At 32.8% G+C, this 21,471-nt stretch overlaps 1 protein-coding gene across 5 annotated transcripts in view; it reads right to left on the bottom strand.

Annotated features, from left to right (window-relative positions):
- Positions 1-21,471, bottom strand: part of M7bp (Myosin-7a binding protein) — a 103,876-nt gene that overhangs the window by 25,736 nt on the left and 56,669 nt on the right. Inside the window, exon 1 of one of the 5 annotated variants that reach the window (XM_021340858.3) lies at positions 15,421-15,684. The exons of the other annotated variants lie outside the window; for them this stretch is intronic. The gene's annotated coding sequence lies outside the window, so the exon portion shown is untranslated. Of the gene's footprint in view, positions 1-15,420; positions 15,685-21,471 lie in introns of those variants that run through there. 5 annotated transcript variants of the gene reach the window in all.

The following is a 21,471-nucleotide window of genomic DNA, read 5'->3' as shown; positions in this document are numbered from 1 at the left end:
CAGTACTAAAGTAAACTATTAAGAACTAAAGACTGTAGTTTAAGAAGAGCAATTCAACGATGAAATATTCGATGAAGAGTAAATAGTCACAGTAAGTGGAGTTAAAGAAGTGGAGCAATAAATTGGTGTATTTAAAATAGAAAAAAACTGCTTCGTTAGGTTACACTAGGTGTTAATTGATTTCATCATTGGCAGACCATAATATCATGTACCTACACACGTAATAAAATGATGCAATTATTGAGCCCAATCATACTCTAAAAAGGAAGACGGATCATAAAACGATAAGTCAATCAAGCGAGCAATCTTTCCGCTCAAAATTATTTTAATTACATTAGGTACTGATATTTATGATCAATGTACATGAAATTGCATGCGAAACTTGTTATTTATTGCGTATTAGATAATTACTCTAATCAATGTACCAGATTTCAATGATAAAGGTAAAATTAATTGAACAATTAGTGAATGATAAGTGCTACTAATTAGATCTTTTGATAAACCGACTCGAACTACTATTTAACTTTATCAATATGCTTCTTTAGAGTACCCACGCACTACAATCTTTTAGTCGGCTGGTACTTTACGGAGTACGCAACGCATATTACAAAGATTAGGTATTAAGCTGTATCAGACTGACTGAAAACTATTACCTATTTGAATCAAGATTTTCTTTAAAAAAATTTTTTGGCTAACAGTCGGCCGACTGTTTTTAGTCTTTGGTCTTAATGTGACGATCTCAAAACAATGAGGGTTTTCTAAAATGGCGTCCACGAGGTGGCAGCACCGAGGCGTCAGGTCCAGGTACTTGTCAAAGTGCTTAGGTATCTTTACTATGAACCGTGAACGATTTTAGTGATTTTTATTGTATAATTAAAGCACTGCATTAGTGTTTTACAATTACAGTTGAGTAGATAAAAAAACTAAATCATATTGTGTAAACAAATTCTAGTACGTTGCGTTATCTGCCGTTCAACGAGCTTTTCCTTAGTACCAGTGACTTTTGCATCCCTCTTTCTAAGCTCAATTTTTAGTTCGGAAAACTTATTCCAACCGTAGTCCATAATAAAATCAATAACACTTCCAATATAACAGAATTTCAATAAACAATTAGTTCGGACCCTACAATTCCATACTATTTGACAGCTGTTTGGACCAGACGCATACGTGGTGCCACCCTGTGGCAGAAAAATTAGAGAAAACCCTCAAGCACAAACCTACCTCTAGAGCCAATATTTTATTCTATGGGTCCTATTTTTCTGAAATAAATAAAGAATATTTACAAATATTTTTTACCAATCGCTACCACCTATTCCTTGTACCACACACAACACCGGCGCGGACGGCCGTCAATACGCTAAAAAGGAAAACTATTTCCGCCCAGCCACATCCAGTTGGACCTTTTCACTTTCTATAACATCTGCGACTTTGCCTTTAGTGCATAGTGCACCGTGCTCTTAATGGTTTGTACTTTTATGGCATATTGTTTTAAGGCGTGATTTATGAAGCCAGTTTGGTTATTTTTAGTGACTTTTCTTGGTGTTATGTTATTAAAAATCTGAAGAAACCACCTGAAAGGGTTTGTAGTTTTGGCAGTTGATAAAAGCGTAGAGAGAAGAGGTCGGCTATTTGTTAATTACACAAACTCAATTTACCATTTTATGCGATCGGAACCTACGATAAAGTTTTTGGGAATTGAAGTTTGTACAAAAAAAAAATAAGCAAAAAGAAAAGAAACAGCACTCGCACTTCGTAACTTAGACGCCACGGTTCTCTAGCAACTAAATACTTAATAAAGCCTTGCTCAACGAAACTAAACATGTCCCACATAAAAAATAACCTAAATTCCCGCCATCTTGTAATTCATCATGGCGGCTTCAGATAAACACGATATTTATCTAAAAGGGACTGCAATTATGTCGTACGTAACGTTAATATGCTTTCAAACCCGTGGAGTATGCATTTAGTGTAAGACGTATTAATTAAATGCAATTTGTCGTTCTGTAAGTTTAATTAATTTTATGTGTTACCGGAACGTTGCTTGTGTAGACTGTAGAGTGTTGGCGGTTGAAAATTATACTCTTCCTACTTTATATCCTACTATTTCGCTTGTATTGCTTAAGGCGAAGGAATTGGGCGTTGTTGAATGGTTAAGCATGTTTATGGAGCTAATCAGTAGTGACAGCTATTTCCTTTAATATGCTAATTAAACTAACTTATGTGGTAAGTCAATTTATATCAAAACTTGGTAAAGGTCATTTTAATTTTCTTTTTCTCAATTTTGGGAGAATGTATAAGATACTGCATGAACCATGTGATTGATTTGTCGATAGTTGATGACTATATAAAATTATGTTTCATCACCAAAACAACTGACCACAAGATGTAGTAACTCTACATCTAACTCGACCTTAAAAGGTCGTACAATAGGCCGTATACAAAAAGTTCCTTTGCCAAACTTGACTACATCATTCTATCATCTGTGGTTGGTGTTGCCACCTGTCATTTGCGTTATCTACCATATGATTACCTACCGTATGATTACGGCGTAAAGTTCTCATTGATTTCTCAATATTTTGCGCTTCATATGATATGCTTGCGCCATGGGTCAGTAATTGAACAAAGTGGAATCGCCTTTGACCCTCTAACGTACAATTACTTCATACTTAATACCGTGATTATTTCGAAATTTATATTAACCCTTGCTTCATGTTAGAAAATCTTACATCGCATCGTGATAACAATAATTTAATAACTGGGCTTCATCATCTTCTTAGACGATACTTCAAAAACGTTCAATATAAAAAATCTGACGTTTTAACTTAGATTTTTTATTTACGGGGCAATCTAGAAATCCTGGTACAATGCCTGGGTAATACCCGAGAAATTCACTCATATGCCCTACACATCTATGTATAAACGAATTAAGTGTATTTGTACGTAAAGACAGGTACATCTCTATACGCTAAACATTCTTCATCTTCTAATCACATCACGCATGTTAACGCCTCTGTTCAAGCGAAACGATGGCCATTTAACTTAATTGCCTATCTTCCAAGTTGCAACTGTATCCTTAGATAATTCAGCCCACTGGAGACGCTATTACCGTACCTTTTCCTTCTGCTAAGAGTATGAGAACGTCGCTTCTTGGGCTTGTATAACGAATGTGCGTCAAGATTAAGCTTGTGTTTGACAATTTTGTCATTTGTGCTTGCATTTTTCTCGGAGTCAACATTTACTGTAAGTCAAATATTGTAAACGCTTTTGTTTAAAAAAGAGTGTCTATGGAGTTACTTGATTATTCTCCACTTGCTGTGCGCCGAGCTATTGAGGTTGCGTAAGAAACTATGGTAGGTCTACACTACATATATGAAATGAAAACCTTAGACTTTGTACCAGAAAATGCATGAGTTAGCTATCGCTACATGTCGCATTGCACACTGCGTAAATGAATACTCATTCGTAAAGAGACTAATGCTCATGAGGCGGGTGCGGTTGATTAAATGCTCTAAGACCGTACAACATCGCGTGACGCCACTAACGCTAGTATTCGTGTCACGTCTGACGTAAGAATGGTAATGCTACGTTCAGTGGGTCAGGTGTCTTCTAATTCGATTGATTATGTTCACTTTCGGCAATGCCAGTCATTAGGTGATCGGTTATTTAATTTTGAGGCGGTTTAAGTTGTACGCATAAAAAGTAATAATTTAATTGAAATATTGTGCGTTAAACTATTTATATTTAAGTATTGACAGATTTAAAAAGGAGGAGGATTCTCAATTCGACTGTTTTTAACATAAATGTTCATGAGATCCAAATTTTAAACTTAGTCAAAAAAATCAAGAAGGTAGGTACTTAGATGTTGTACTATGAAACTAATTAATCCATCGAGATTACTTTACGTCAATTATCCGATATCTATCATAGTATTAAATCAGACACGGAACTGTAAGTATCATAAGTGATAAATAATACAATACCACACATCATGATCAGAAATACCACCGCCTCTTTTAAACCACTTGCCAGCATTAACTCGACAGATACCGTGAAAAAACGATATACTTAAATAAATTACGACTGAAATTAGCAAATCAAATAGATTTCCAATTGATGATTAACATGAGAATTTTCGATCCACGATCAACGATTAATGAACACGAAACATATTATGATGATCTCATAAGAAACGGCAATGATAGCTCGGTAACGTATGTTGATGCGTGAATTGAGGTGGCGTGATCTGTACTACTTATTTGCACCTAATAATTAGAAGCTGGTTAATTTGTCTGTCTGTTTGTTAGGACGAGTTAAGTGAATTATTTTACGTAGACTTTAAAAACTCTTTTGAGAGTTAAAAGAATAATTTAGTTGCCTATTCCAAAAGCCTTCTCCTATGAAGAAGAACGGGAAAGAAATTCCTATTTAAACAGTTTTATCATTTTTTACGTAAAAGGCCGTGAAGGTAATAATCCTGCTAGATTATAAGCTACTGGCTTAAATTCCTAGACGTAAAATATAAGTCAAGTAAACTATGACTAACGTGAAACCATGGGGCATACTACAGCAAGTTTTAATATAAAAAGTCTCCGACCGGCCACACCTTACATCTCGTTACACAACCACGCAATCGAAATGTTCTTACAAAATATTTTGTGGTCACTCAAAACTTGTTACAATTCATCTTAATCAAGGACTTTTTTATGCCAAGTTAGGTTGGAAATATTTATTATAGATCTGTAAAATTATGATTGTAAAGTTTTGGTTTTTGCATCAGAAATCGATATTTTTGCCCAAAAGCGCCGCTAATTTTGTCGCTTACGCTAGCTTATTTAGATATTAATACTTATGCGTAGGTACATATTTTGATAATGAATTTCATGTAGAAATATTTCTCCATCAGTAACATTTCTTCCGTATAACAATTGCTAACCAACAAATACAGAACATCACCTTATGATGCTATCATTAAACAGCAGTATTGTATTATTTTAACCGCATTGAATTAACAGGTAATAATAATTGTTCATTATCGGCCACATATTGTTATAACCACAATCATTGATGCATTTCATTGTGGTTAATGTACATATCTAGGTCAATTCATTTGTAGAAGATTTGTTAGCCTATGAAGCTTTATTAATATTATTTTATGTGAAAAATTGTTAAGTACAAAAAAATAAACTGACTGAAACGGTATCCTATTACTGAAATATACCTAAAACCGAATCAAAATAGGTCTAGCCAAACATGAAATAATCTCGGTCAAAATGAGATCCATCTTTTTCAGAAGTCGGTAAAAAATTTAAATAACTGTCTGTTATGCTATCACGGTGTTATAACGGCAAAACCAATCATGATGTACGAGTAATTTTCTATAGATAGGATATATCTAGATTGAAATATAAATTGATTATAATATCTGAAAGTGGCTCAAACTGAGTAACTTCGGTTTAAAAATGAGGCAACATAAGATATTTACAGAGATTTCATACAGAATAATTACATAGCAGAAGCAGAATTGCAAAAAAGCAGTAATTTTGGCTATGCACTTAAAATGCCCATTTAAATCTAGCAGCTATATTTATGGCTATAACTGTCGGAAAAATATGTCAACTCATTCAAAATGCTGGTTATTTTCTTAGAAATCTGCGGGAAGTTTTGTCTGTTATTCTGATTTTTCATAATAAAAAACGTAATATTTTAGTGTGTGTATAAACGAATGTCGTTGTCTCAAATAGTCGTGAGTTTGCAATATAATGTAATGACTTTAAAAAAACCGGCCAAGTGCGAGTCGGACTCGTGCACGAAGGGTTCCGTAAATTACAGTTAAATCAACCTATCTCAAAAACTATAAGATATACTTTGATCAAACCAAAAATCGTTGAAAGAGTTAATTAGCATGCATCACCTCTATTTTTTTTAGAATTTTATACCCTGTAGTTATAAAAATAGAGGGGGGGGACACACTTTTTACGACTTTGAGAGCTGATATCTCAAAAACCGTTCACTTTAAGAAAAATGTTTTTTAGAAAACTTTATATCATTTTAAAAGACCTTTCCATTGATACCCCACACGGGTATGTACATCGAAAAAAAAAATTTCATCCCTCAGTTACATGTATGGGGGGCCCCACCCCATTCTTTTTTTTACTATTTAGTGTCATATTTTTGTAGCGGTTCATACAACACATATTCCCATCAAATTTCATCACTGTAGTACTTATAGTTTCCGAGTAAATCGGCTGTGACAGACGGACAGACGGACAGCCGGACATGACGAAACTATAAGGGTTCCGTTTTTGCCATTTTGGCTACGGAACCCTAAAAATGCCTCAACCGTTACATATCAACTAACTATGGCACATAACTTTAATGTATGCTGGATTGATATTGTTGAACCAACTTTTTATGCTTATTGCATTAAAAAAAAATCTACTATTCGGAAAATCTACAGCAATCAAATGCTTACTTAAAAAGTAACCTTTAGTAATCTTTTACTCCAATAAAACAACAACATTATAAACCTTACGTAATAATAAATCATGCACACATCTCTTCATAAAGAGAGCATGAAACTTCTTCGCGTTTACAAAAACTATTTCTCAGATAACAATGTCTAGAAACTTAGTGTATATCCATCCTAGATTATACAGCTTCGTGGGAACTGCGCAACAATTATATTATGAGCGAAAATCTAGCGTATGCGCTTTCCCAAACATTACACTTGGTTAGGTTTGTTGCGGAGTAAAAGCTAAGCGATTGGGTAGCCAGAATGTGTACCTACGTTTTACTATGTAAAGCTAACAAAGAAAACGTAATGTAAGTATAAGATATTGTTATTGCATGTTATAAAGGAATAAAACGAAATATATTTTGATGTAGAAATGAAAAAAAAAAAATTTTTGCGTGTGCTCCCCTGCAACTACAACCTTAGCATGTGTAGTAGGCATTCAAAAACACTTACGATCTATGCGAAAGTTAGGTTTATTTACTACTAAGTAAATTATAACTAACTATAACTTCAAGTAGAAGAAAGCTACTGGAAGGATTAGAAGATGATTCGCATACAATTTTTTGAATTCCCGCTGAGAAAAAGAAAGCCCGGCAAAAGTAGCTTAAAAAAATTAGCTCCACTATCGCATATATAGCTTAGCTTTCAATGTGTCACAATCCACATATTACGAGATGTGACACCCGTCGCACAGGCGTTCAACATTGTTACATATTTTAATACACGAACAGTCTCACACTTCAACTTCACTTCACTTGGTTCAAAACATACAGTTACTTTCATTTTAGTGACTTTAATTTTGAATTTGATTTTTATGGTGATTAGGGTCGATTAAGTAATGACTTTGGGACCTATGCATTATGCAAGTTTGCAAATGACGTCTGCTGTCATACAAACAATTCATTCAATTTATTTTTGTTGTGTGTCTGTTTGTGTCAGCATTAATTTAATTCATTTGACTTAGGATTTGTAAGTTCACTTAATTTGCCTCCAAATCTTATATTTTAAAGGTTTTAAGAAGCAGAACCTTTGCAAAAAGATTTATTTCTGTGGATAAAATAAATTCTCAAAGTTACAGATATTTTTTTCCACTCGTGTCAGAAATAAGTTACGACTTTTAACTTACTTAATTAAACTTGAAGGTAACTTAAACGTTAAAATAGGCTGTATGTTAACCGTTGAACCTGTTTTAAGCGCGCTGACGTACGTACCAACATACATTTTTATATTTTTTATAGTTCTTTTGTGACCAAGCTTATTTATGTGGCCAACTAACAAAAAATATACAAGTAAGTTATTTCGTAGCTGTTTTTATTAATATTAAAGACGTTCGCTAAAAAGATTACCAAAGATGAACGAGTTCTTTTATTCCATTAACATACTAGTTTATACTGCGACTTTGTTTGCATATAATAAAAAAGAAACAATATATTGTTGTGATAGTGTATAGAAATTTTTAACAACTGACATATTGCAGTATTTTTTAATATCTGGCCTTTATTTTATCTAAAGCCTAAAAATAACTCTACATAGGTTATCTCTATTTTAGACAGAGCTTTATTTATTTTAGAATACAACTTGGTTGGACTGCTTACCGTAAACAACGAGTAACTGGAAAAATATTAGGCAAAAGATGAGTTTTTTTTGGAAATACTGAATTTGTAACGAACAATTTGATGCAGACGCAAATTGTTGTATCCTCACTTATTAAGTAATTACCTATATGTGTATAATTTAACTTGGTAACCTGTCTTATATGCTCAAAGTACAAGGCAAAGTTTGAAGCGTTTCTTGTTTACAAGAATATCCATTTATTATTTTAAATTAATGGCACGAGTTTTAAATACAAACTAAAAAACTGCTGGTTTTTATATGACATCGCCTTTTGGTAGTTTATTATTTTTACTCATTATTTACGTTTTGAGTAAAAAATTCAGCTAGACTTTGGTAAGAATATTTTATCAATGTTTTATGTGCGGTAATTTGCATGAAGTGTAAAAAATAAGCAACTATTTTTGATGTAACTATCTCATGAATAATAATGACTTATCGTAAATTTGGTTTACGACATCACATGCACATTAAAACTGCATAGAGATACATAATTGAATTAATTTTGTTTGATAATATTGAATAAATTTTGTTTATAAAAAATGTAACAAGCAGTTTTCTATAGGAATACAGTAGAATAGTGCAGTTGTCCAGCACTTTTAAAATCGGTTCGGTAAAGAAAATATCAGCAAGAGTGAAGCCGGGAGCGTTACCTTTCTTAATAAACGTTTACACCCAGTTTTTCTGTTATAGGTAAGTATAGTTTTCCCTTATATATCTACCTATTCTATATCTACCTATTAAAGCCTTTGATACAGTCTATGTTTATCTAAGGCTATGTTTATTTTGCTGATATCACAGTTTTGACCTTGAACGATAAAAAACACAACCTGTTGCTTCACAGAAGAAGTTCTTCGTTTAAATCGCTTGTTTTATGTTTATTATATTCATAGTTTATTAATATTCTTTTTGAAGGTATTTTTTTTTAAATTACGCCAATTACAAAGTAAAATAAATACCTACTTACGAAAGCATAAGTAGGTACCTATGTACATAAATGTGTATTAAAATTACGAAAAAAGTTTGAAACATACTCTAGAATTTGAATATTTTAGCATAAACTGAAATTTAAATTTTGCTAAAGCACAAAAAAAAATACTAAGTGTAAGTACCTATATTTTTTGCGCAGGTTGACGACTGGACCGATCCGCTATTATATACAATACTAAAACATACATAATGCCATTTACGTCAAAATAAACAATATTTAGTATTATTCTAGAGTTTTCTCTATGGTGAAGAAAAAAAGGTGCTTTTAGGTGACAGTTAATTGTAAAGTAAATAGGATCTCTATGTATTTATTCTGTCTGAGATCTGTACAAAGAATAAAGTTCAACTCTTGCGGATGTAGGTACGAGTATATTTTGCTTCATTCGTTTTTGCTAACAGAAGTGATCATAAAGAAATATTGTTATTCTATACTTAAACTAAAATTAAAAAGATTTTATCAGTAATTACTTACAATAGTTTTGTGTTCGAGCTAAAATGGAGGAATGAAATAAACGAACATATTGATTCCAGACACAACATGTTTGAAAACATGGATTATAGCAATAACTACGATAATTTTATGAATCATTAAAAACAACCTCATAATTTTTTGGAAGTTACATATTAAAAAAATAGTTTACAATCACAAAAATAAAATACAGTACCCGACAGCCTAGGACGTAATGTAATTCAGTAAAAAACAAACCAGTGTCTTAATAAAGACAACTTTTCAATCACTAACTGTATCAAATATTACGTAATACATGCATGCAATTAAATGGGAGCCCATAACCCATGGTTGGTTGAACTTGCACGGTTACCGATAGCGATAAGCCGATGCAACTATCGGTTGAACTTGCACTACCAATGTTTTACAACGACGCCTGCATTTCTTTGACATTGGCCTTATTTTCTACTACTACGTGGCCATAATGATTGATGAGCGCTTATGTGAGGTTAATAGTTATTTGTATAAGCGGGTTTAATGACGTGTTTTAAGTATCTTTAGAAAATTAACTACTTACGCTAAGTTTGCGGACTCAGTATCTGAGAATAAGTTGTATTGTAAAAAAAACTAAATGATTTAAAATTATTAAACACTTATCAGTACCTAATAAATCTGAAATAAGTCAAAGCTGGAAATCGTAAAATTTTACAGTTCCGGTAACATTTACAGTTTCGAGAGCGTATACAATATTGAAACCCGATAATTCGCTGCACACCATACTTTTACGGATATTTTTAATTGTCTTAACCCATGGTCAGGTCTCTATAGTACTACTAATGAAATACGTGTTCAAAAAACTTGTAAATAAAACAAGTTTCGCGGCCATTTCTCAAACATTAGCCTTGCATACACATTACTCTCTACGCGGAGAGAGTAAGTGCAGAGAAAAGGGAACATTATGAGCACGCACTGCAGTTCAATGAACTCGGGCCGACCTTCACCTAGATGGGGTTTTAGATCAGTATACCACGAAACTGATTCATTTTTAATGCGTGAGTGTAATCTTAGTTCGATTTGTTATGAAGAACTTAGGATGGGAGTATTTTGAGTACTCCTGCTAATTTGTCTTTTAAAAAAAGCTTAAATAAATTACTGAAAACAAAGAAACTCTATGATACTTTTAGTGAATGTCCCTGAAAAAATATTGCAATTCAGATCTATAGGTAAAATAAATAATCTATAAGTAACGAAAAATGATTGCGGATAATTTGAGAGAGGACGAATACTTAGGTATTAAGTAGGTGCCAGGTGTTGAGGAGCATAAGTTAAACGAAAAGAAGCCATTCTGACCTCTAATTCTAGAGAAGGAAGAAAATGCTAATGTTTCTTAGATTTGTATCTATTGTTCTAGTATTCAATCCCCGCTTTATTTCTGAAAACAGTAATCGCGTGCGCATTCGACAACAACCGAGGCACAATTCAATCATACATTGACAGTTTATAAACTGAAACCGCAGTGTAGTTGTAAACAAATAGTTCAATGGACTTGAAAATGCCATTGTTAGCGTTTAGCTTCTCGTACGATCAATAGCTTGTGTTTACAATTGGAGAGCATTTTTAAATCGCAGCGTAAATCTAGAGGAAGATTAATCTAGAGGAAACATTTAATTGTTTGTTTATATCCTAAATGCTCCGAAACCACTAAACCGATTTGTAAAATTCTGTGACAGTTGTAAAGCTACATTCTTCTCGAGTAACATAGGTTATATTTTTATCTCGGCAAGGGAGTAGTTCTCACGGAACGCGGGTGAAACCGCGGCAAAACGGTTAGTAATAAAAAATTGAATAAGCGTAGTCAGTCTTTATCGTTTGTGACTCGAATGATTCATGAAGAAATGTTTTTAATAAATTATTTGTCTTTATATAAATTCGTGAAGCCATAAACTTAGCAAAAAGAAGCTTCATTGTTTAATCGTACAGAAGAAGAGATTAAGATCTGTGTATAAGAAGTGTCGCTGGGTGTTGAAGCTAGTTAATATGGATTCACGTAAAATGCGGAATTAGTTTCTGAGAAAGGCACGTTTAACATAGGTCAGCGTTTAGACAAATATGACAAAACTTCGTGATAAAACTGGTATTTGTATGCTTGAAGATTTCTATTGCGGATTGTTATCTAAACTATGATAAATATTAACAACTATCAACACTATAAAGATTAAATCAGTCTTCCACAATTTCTTTCAAAGTTACACTGTTCTGCTCCAAAAAAATCCTGGAAAATTATTTAGGAAATCATTAACAACTGAACGCTTTTTTTTTAAAAGAACCTTATTTTTTGTCAGTTGATTACAAAATTGAAATAAGTATCATTAAGAACCGGTAACATGAATATGCAAGTGGTGTTTCAAAGTGCACAAATAAAATTATTCGTACATTTGACAGATTTCATCATCTCATATCAAATATGCGATTCATGCTGGTTTATTCGACAGCAAATATACGAATCTTAATATTGAAACAGATTGTCAGTAAATAGAGATAAATGATATTGTCACGTGAATTTCAACAGAGCAATTGCATTCGGAAATAAATTGGAACATAAAGTAGATGGCAATCTGAAGCAGTTTCCAGAAATGTAGCTACTACCTAGTGTTTTTCATTTTAATAAACGAAGGATACGAAGGAAGGGGGTGACCAAAGAAGCGATGGATGGCTTGTGTGAAAGACGATATGGCTGGAAAGAATGACTTTTACAAGAGTACGTCAGACAGAAGAAAAAGGGATAAGATTTTGATTAGAAGATAAAAATCCAGATACTTTAGTTTGAAATTGCTTGTGTGCTGATTATTAACAAACCTGAAAATTAAGTATAAAATGTAAGTAAATGTCTTAGGGTAAATGTATACCAACATTTATAAACGAAATTTATATCGTATTTCCTCTTTTCTCGTAAAGGAAAAATCTGTCATGAAGGTGAATTAATAGTTCGTTGATTATTTTAAGTATTTCCTATTGTGGTAAGATCGTAATAATTATCAGAAGGTGCAATTAATAATTATTTGCGAATTAAGTAAGGTTTATATAGAATTGATCAATGATCGATGTTTTCCTCGATTTTCCTACATCAGGCTCATCATTAATATGAAGTATGATTTGATTAAACAATTATAAGATTCTAATTAAGTTATTATAGATATTTATATTAATATCGATATCAATTAACTTAGAGTCGATTAGCCGACATATTATTATGTTATGATTACTAAGTTTTAATTAAGTTTTTAACTGACTTCAAAAATGAAGGATGTTCTCAATTGCTTTAACATAATTATTTTATTTTAAGCTTTAATGTAAACATATTGTTGATGATATTTTTGTTAATATTCTTGCCTCGTTTTATTTCTTGACAATTACTTGATACATTATTATATGGTTGAAGGTTATCAGGTTTAATTGGCCTTTTTCGTTTTTGTTTCGAAACTTCGAAAGATAAAATATTGTTTGCTTTTTCTGTACATACCTACTTACATACTATATTGAATTTCGTACATTTTTATACGTTACATTTTGTTAACTTAAAAGTTAGTTATAGAATATACCAAACTTTCTTTTAATTTGAATTATGTGGAATCATAGTCGAACAGATTTTACCAATAATGTAAAGTCTATCTATTTTTAATTATTCAAACGCAGGCAACAAAACAATAAAACAAGTATTTAACATCTTTTCAAATGGCATATCTATGTGTTTTTAATGTAAATGCAAGTGCAGTACTTCCAATCTATTCGTAGTTAAAACTGACTTAGCCCAGTTAACAGTGTCATTAGCTTAGGTGGGAAGGCAGAAATTAAGCTTCTTTCCTTATGTGCTTGTGCATAGTAAAAATACAAGTGTTAAGTATCAAATAATGTATGAGAAACGATTATTCTCTGTTCTAACATCGCTTGACTGCAAATGCGTTGTGCATTTTCCTAAAATGTGTTCTTCATCCTGCTCTGATCTTTTAATTTTATCTGGTGTCATCGCAATGTTTTACGCTTTCATTCCTCTCTTTCACTTGTCACACTAACATTCATTCACTCCCTTCATTGAATTAATTTCTTTGGTCTTCCTCTCACTCTCCATCCTTGCACATCCACACTTAACACACTCTTTGTGGCTCGTATTTCATCCTTCATTGCAAGCCTATACCACGACAACAGACATATCTTACTGTTATAAGTAGCTAAGTATGATCACGGATTTTTAAATCTATTAAGTCAAATTAGGCAGCAAAAGCTAATAGATATATCCAATTCATATTAATGAATGAATTAAGCTAGTAAATCAAATTAAATATTTGAATCAATTGCATAAAATAATCTTCAGAACAGCACGTGATTGGTGCTCACAATTGGAGCGTGCGCTCTAGTAGTACCACTACTTGTAACATAGATTATGGATGAGCACTTCATACATACATAAATAATAAGTATCTTAGTTATTGTATGTTATCTACAATGATAAGCGACTGGTCTTGTTAATTGCTGTTTCATACTGTTTATTAGAATTGTTGTTAATATCGAGAGTATTATTAGAAACATTTAATTAGGTTTGTTTTAAGGGTGCGATAGCTACTTATATGTGAGTACCAAATTATTATTTTTTAACTTTTTGGTAATAATGCTTTGCTTGTCAGATGTAATGACGTATTTTCTGCCTAACTGATTCACGTAAGTAAAGGAAAATTAACGGACCCAAATTGACGCACGCGATTCATTTCTTATTGCTCTGAAAAGGGATTTTTATCTTGCAGCGATCGGCTAAGAACGTCAACAAAATTAATACGGCCCTCTCAAAATGTTTTATGAAGCTTAAGAGTTTGATTGGTTGATTGCAAAAATCTTAGTAATTATCAGTACTATTTACAAAGTTGTGTTAATTTTTATCAGAGAGGTTGACCTGATTCCTACGGGATGCGGGAAACATAACTTAGGTATATGTTTTCTAAGTTAGAATAATGTTTGTCTTTCGGAAAGCCCCTTGCTAATATAGTATTACGTAGTAGGTATTCGTGCTTGTAACCTTATAAGTTTTCCTCAAAGTAGAATCTTTTTTATTTGTCCTCGATTCGGGACATCGATTTTTAATGATTTAGTATTTTTTTACTAACATACGGAATAATTTATTACACACATGGCTAGACTTTAAAACTGTCTTATAAATAATTTAGTATTTTAATTTTACGTGATTGTGAAATACCTAGATTTTTAGACTTAGAAATTAAATACATATATGCATAACCTAACCTTTTCACCTTAATGCATGTTATGCAAAATACACAAAACAGACTTTTGAGACACATGACATAATTATTATTTGAACAATTCTGCAGTCTAAAATGCAAATATTGTGTCCGTTATATACCTAAAAAGATATATTAAGTTATATAATGTAGGTAATATATACCGGTATATGCAAATCACTGAAAATTTACTCTCAGTAGGTATGTAAACGAGATAAAATTGTTTAGTTTAACTTTATTCTGATAAGAACCTGATAAACAATATTATCAGTAAACTCTACCAAAGATTTGGCAGAAGTTTTTATACATAAAAATCATAGTTAAACATTCTCTTCTTCACAAAAATCTGTGGAACCGTCATTATATGTTTACAATTCATTCTCTTTAATGTTTTCCAAGCACGATATAATTTTCCACGCAAAGCCGATTGCCTATTAATCCACCTAAGTAGGTATAGACAACAAACTATCGAGATCACTGTAATCATATTTCAATTATAATCACTCTAAATCTATGGTGTACCATTAAAATACAATCAGACGCTCACTCAAGAAATAAAAACTTTTCTTCACCTGTTCAAATAAGCAGACTCATTCAAGACTTCAAAACAATTTAACAATTAATTCTCACTTTTTATTCACTTATTATCTCACTCAACACTACACAAAAATTGGCAGTAAAACTTTGACAGCTCTACTTTTTTTAAAGTAGACTAAAAATTCGCGGTGAAATGAGGTTTGAAATCGGAAAACGGAATTCGCGGCGGCGCGAAAAATTCGGAGCGCGCAGACGGTAAGCGGGCGTCGCGTGCAAAGACGAGTAACTTAATGCTTGCGCGAACTATAGAAACCGATGCGGTGACACCACGCTGTTAACGTAAAGATTAAAACTTAATTACTAGTAACGTAACTACAATTAGACGTGTTTTGGCCGACAATCCGCTTATTCATGTAACTTAGGCAATTATTAGATTAGACGCTCCATTAGTACTGACCTGTTTGGTAATATTATCTGCATTTTGTAACAATTAGTAACGAAATAATTTTATTCTGCTACAATTATTTAAATTGTAATACAAATTGTTACACTTCGTAGTTTCTTAATTAAATGAAAAAATATTGCGGTCGGTCATGCACGATAATAATTACTTTATAAATAAATCAAACTGTGTTCTTTGACGTCATACATAGTCCAACAATAGACAATATCGACGTAAATGACAATCAAAGAGGCTTGTTAAATAGTTCTGCTTTAATTAACTGATAAAGTCCTGTTTGCATTTATCAACAATTTTCTTCAATGACACATGCGTTACATCATTGTTTGCGGTTGAAACTTGAAGAATTGCTTACATATTTGGCAGTTCTGATAATGAACACACCTGTTTGTAGTATGTAACACATCATACTTGTGCAAAAAAAATCTCACCAAATATGACAGAAATTAGGCATACTTTAACAGGTGGTTACATGATTAAAATTCCAGCCATCCCATATTTGATCTAAGCGTTGACCTGCGCATAATCTAAAGACCTCTACTTAAGGAGAGATTAAAACCTTTTCGTAATTAAACACACGCAGCAAAAAGTTTTAATGCTCGGTCAACTTAGTAAGTCACTTGTCAATTTTAATCCTAGTTTAATCTTCGTTCTAATCCCCGGTCAGTGTAACTGGCTGGTGCGGTTTTCACGTGAAGCGCGTGTCAGAAAATTTACAAGTAATGAGCGGTAATCGTGAAGTTACTCATAATTGGATTATTTTGTTCACTTCTTAATCTTTTAAAATGTGTGCGTTGACAGACCTGTTTAAGTAAGACGAGTAAGACCATTAGTTTCTAAGTATAAAGCGTTTCATGTTTTGATAGGAAAATTGTCGTACATTTTCTCTATTGTTAAAAGACTTGCTTCTGTCCGCAGTTGCATCCGTGTCCCGTGCACTACTCCGCGCATTTGGATAAAAAGTAGGCTGTAACTGGATAAACCTGGATTTTGCTTCATTCGTTTCATTTTGGAAAATGTGTTTCCCCAAAAATATTGCCAATATACATACAATATATTTTATTTAGTTACTTAGTTTGAAAAGCCTCACTTGTTGAGTAATGGGTAACCTTCACAGTTTTCCTGCATCCCTGCTCATCTCAATTGCAAATAACTTGGCATCGTAAGTAGGTACGTCTATTTTTATGTATGTGGTCAATTCGGTCGCGGAAAAAAACAGGTAAAATGATAGGATGGTATAATGTATACGCATTGCATCAAGAAATATCATCGTTGGTTTTCCGAAAATTTCTTATATTATGAACAAATCGTTTTACGATTAACAACTAACTTCGGTCGCAAAATAATCAAATTTCAGAGAACGATGTAAGTATTGTTAAAATATTTTATTCCGGTTCTTAGATTTTTTTGGAAAAAGTAACTGATCTTAATCTTGACCGATAATTGTCACGAATCCACATACGTACTTACACAATAATTTACATAAAAATGAAGATGTTTCTAACCATCATCGAGTTTTAAAATCTTAAGAAAAAGTTTAAAAAAGTGAGTAATTACGAGACACTGTTTTCAGGTAACATACTCATGAAGTATGAAGTCATTAAGTATTGTTGACCTTGCGACGCACATACAAAGATCGTGGGTCTTAGCCTCAGTCGCGGTCTAGTGTGTGCGCACGTGACGTCTCGCATTTAACCAATATTTACTTGTACAGACGATTTTTTTAGTTTTTCAGTTACGTGAATTATTATGTTGACTAGCATCTTGACAAAACCTCTTGACTTACACTTGTTCTTTGTTAACTTCAGAACGGCAAACTTATGTTTAACTTTGCCACTTTGCTCTGAAGTTGGCGACAAGTAAGCAAAACTCTCTTGCAAATGCGTTAGGCAAAGTCTGATTTCGGAGCGGCAAAGTTATACTCAATATTCAATTCTTTGTTAGCATTTGTGACGAGAGCTAACTCTTCAAAAATATTATCGTATGGATAAAGTAGTTTGCGTATTTTTTGGTAGACATTATTACGTGCTAATGAAGGTAATTGTGCGTAAGTAATTAGAGAGGTCAAACTGAAAGGTTATTGACGCTTAGTTGTTAACTTCTTAAGAGCGTTAAAATGTTTCATACACATATTTTTGGTTTTCTTTGGATAATAATTAGTTTATTAAACCCTGGTACTGGTTTTATGGTGTCTACTTTACTTTTAAGGCAAATCACACTAAAGTGGCTGAACACTTTTTATTATTTCGTGGCTAAAAATATTACCTTCGTTATTTTTGAAAACTTAAGAATAGATATCAATAAAATATCCCTGAAATTACTATTTTATTATTTAAATCAGTAATTGAGGAAGAGAAAGGGACTTCGGTCCGTTGGACTCTCTCTCGATCTTACTTACATAGGCAATCTAAGGAAATTGTTAATACGTAACACATTTTTTTTCTTGCGCTATAACATCGCAATCTGATGGTAAGTGGTAACTGTCATTCTATAGCGCAACCATAGATTTAAGATCCCTCTACCGTTTGCTAGATTGGCAATGCCTAACAGATACCTATCTATATGTGGTATGAGACCAAAATACGGACACGCAAGGGGTCTGAAAGTAAATTAGAACAGCAAAATCCGCGATATTTTGAATAATATTCAAAGTTATCCACGATGGAACGGAAATCCGACACGATCGGAGAGAGATCAGGCACAGGACCGACATTTACGTGCTTCGGACATGGGTGTATCAATCACCACTCTGGGCTGCTTTGTGAAAGTTTGTATAAACGCACAAACACGAAAAGCCGGGAATGGTACCCGAAACCTCGGTCACAGCAGTCAGCACTGTGTGACAACTAGACCAAGGAGGGAGTTATAATAATATAAAGGATTGTCTTGACTCCTATTTCTTCGAAGATATTACCACTACACCTACTGGTCTACTTACATAATATGTACGTATGTATGTCCATATACTGTGGTGAACGCACCTTATCTACAAGTTACACATATTGCAACACAAACTATGACGATGTAGATGGCACTTACTTACTACCCCGTTATTTACATAGCTATGTATTGCAATGTAAAAATTACGAAAGTATTTCAAGAAAATTATGGTGTCACTTTATGAGAAATCAGGTTATGTTTATTTCCGCAGAGCTTCGTCATAGCATAAATCTTGCTGAAGGAACTATTTCTAGCCATAAATAAAATCGAATTTTACCTAAGTTAAATTATACCAAATACCATCCAAAATTATTTTCATAAAGATTATCATCAACTTAGGCGTTCCCTATTGATTAAAAAAAAACATGGACGCCTTCTTTGTCGAGTAGAAAGCTACTATAAAACAGATTGACAGATAGTTACAAAACATGGAAACTATTGTCTCATAATAAGGCAGGACTCTACTAGCTCTTGTAGTTTCATTTTACACCCCCTTTAGAATCAATCTTCAACCAAAAAAAAATACATAAGTAACATGAAACCTACGCATCAAAAGTATTACCCCGACATTGGAAAGCGAATTCAAGTTTTACGATTAGTATCGATAAGGCCTCGCCACGTGCATCGAGAACTGAAACTAATCGATTGGAAACTAGGCAATCACGGCGCGATCCTTAGAATTTTCATGGTTATGTAAACTATGAGTAAGAAATTTTAATATGGATGGTTGGCATGCGTTCGGAAATTGATATGTGATACGTAGGTTCCTATCGACTAACTAAGTTTCAACAATTGTTTTTTAGGCATATCTATGTATATAGGTATTTAGTAGGTAGATTTTCAGTTATTTTTAATTTTAGGAAGTAGATAAATATTGGAATCATGAAAACAAAAGCCGGAAATATCGTGAAAGGATTCGGCTTTTCTCGACTATTTTTAATTGTTCTTCTAGTGTTATTGTTGTTATATAAAATCGTTATGTCTATGAATTTAAATGAGAAACTTAAAATTCGCAGTAAAAATCGCTGAACTATGTTTTAAACGACAAAGATTTAAAAGCCATATCCAACAAGTAAATTCCAAAAAATCCAACTGAAAAATGCGAAATCAACTGGTTAGAAATTACTTCGAAATAGGTGCAGTCGTGATGCACTTTACATTGCTAATCCAATACAACTCAGTGTGACCGATAAAAAGTACTATTGCATTACTCTCCTGCACTGTATCAAATTAAATATTTGCATTGTTGCAATCAAGTGCATTTCGCACGATTTATTTAGGAAATAAGTAAGTAGTTTTCCACGATTTCAGTGGATTATAGAGAGCCGTGTACATTTTTTTCTATGTTTTATGACTGATTTACTCTTTCCCAAAAATATACAGACAAACTTTATGAAGATGCTCTCGCACACTGCACTGCACGATGGTCGAAAATTATTTTTTTTAAAGAAAAACTATTGGCCGACTAAAAGTTTGCAGTGTGCTCTAAATGGTAGTGATGTCGTGTCATGATCTATAGTGTGTTACACTGTCTTGACAACATATCTGGTCCATTTGGTAATTCGATTATAGCTGGACAGTGATGATGATCAATCGTCATCATTGTTTTACCGTAATTGACTGACGTAATTGACTGTAACTGCAGTTACGTCATGTTGTACAATAAGTGTAAAATTGAAAATATTGATATGTTGAGGTTGTTAACTTTTATTAATTGCAGACAATTGTTTGGTATTGGAAAGGCGGATTTGAAATGTATTGTGGCGATTTTTCATGGGTATTAAAAGCCATGCTATGTAAAAATATTTGCATAATATTTAGGCTTGTATAAAAACCTTTTTCACTTAGTGCTCCTAACCGCTTACCTACTGAGTAAAATCAGATAATAACTTGGGAAAACGCTACACCCTCTTAATATTAAAAAATAAACGTAAAAACATAATTGAAAAAAAAAACATAATAAATTAATTATTAAAAGTAAAATCCGAACTACTTAATCGTTTTTTTTAAATCTATTCAATCAAATTGAAACAAAAAAACAAATGAACAGATGGTTCAAGTAACTATCGACACCATAAAGTTAACTTTAAACTGATACATGACATTGTCGGTTATGTAATGTGTTTGTTCAAAAACTGGGCAGCCTCAAAAAGTTAATACATAACCGATAAATATGAGTGGGTGCGTATCACACCGTTGTGTAATGAAGAAAACGAAAATATTGAAACATTCGGTGATGAAAATTGTCGAAATTAATTATTTATTATTATTTATTCAATCTTCAAACACATACCTACCAAATACCTATCTATCTTAGGTCTTAGGTTTGTGCTTATCGGTAACTTGTCTAAGTAACCTTAACTTCTACAGAGGTTGCGACGCAAAAGCTAGTTTTTGTAAGCACGATTAGGTACCTATTTTTAGAAATAAAATATTTATTTATTCATCAACCTTATCACTAACATTATAGATACTACATAAGTCAGTAACCAAAAATACATAATCAGAGCTTCAACATAACTTCGGTGTGACAAGTTCCCGTACAAGTTTACAACCTTACACAATCGAGCAAGGACGGTGTTATGTTACCCTCTGATTGGCAGGTGACGAACAAATACTGGAGTACGTTGCTAAACGTAAGAAAGTACTTGTGTGGTATTGATTTCGTTATAGGTAGGTAATATCA

The sequence above is a fragment of the Helicoverpa armigera genome, chromosome 3 (assembly GCF_030705265.1).
Source record: "Helicoverpa armigera isolate CAAS_96S chromosome 3, ASM3070526v1, whole genome shotgun sequence".
NCBI classification, from domain to species: Eukaryota; Metazoa; Arthropoda; class Insecta; order Lepidoptera; family Noctuidae; genus Helicoverpa; species Helicoverpa armigera.
This window is presented reverse-complemented; position numbering and strand designations above follow the sequence as displayed.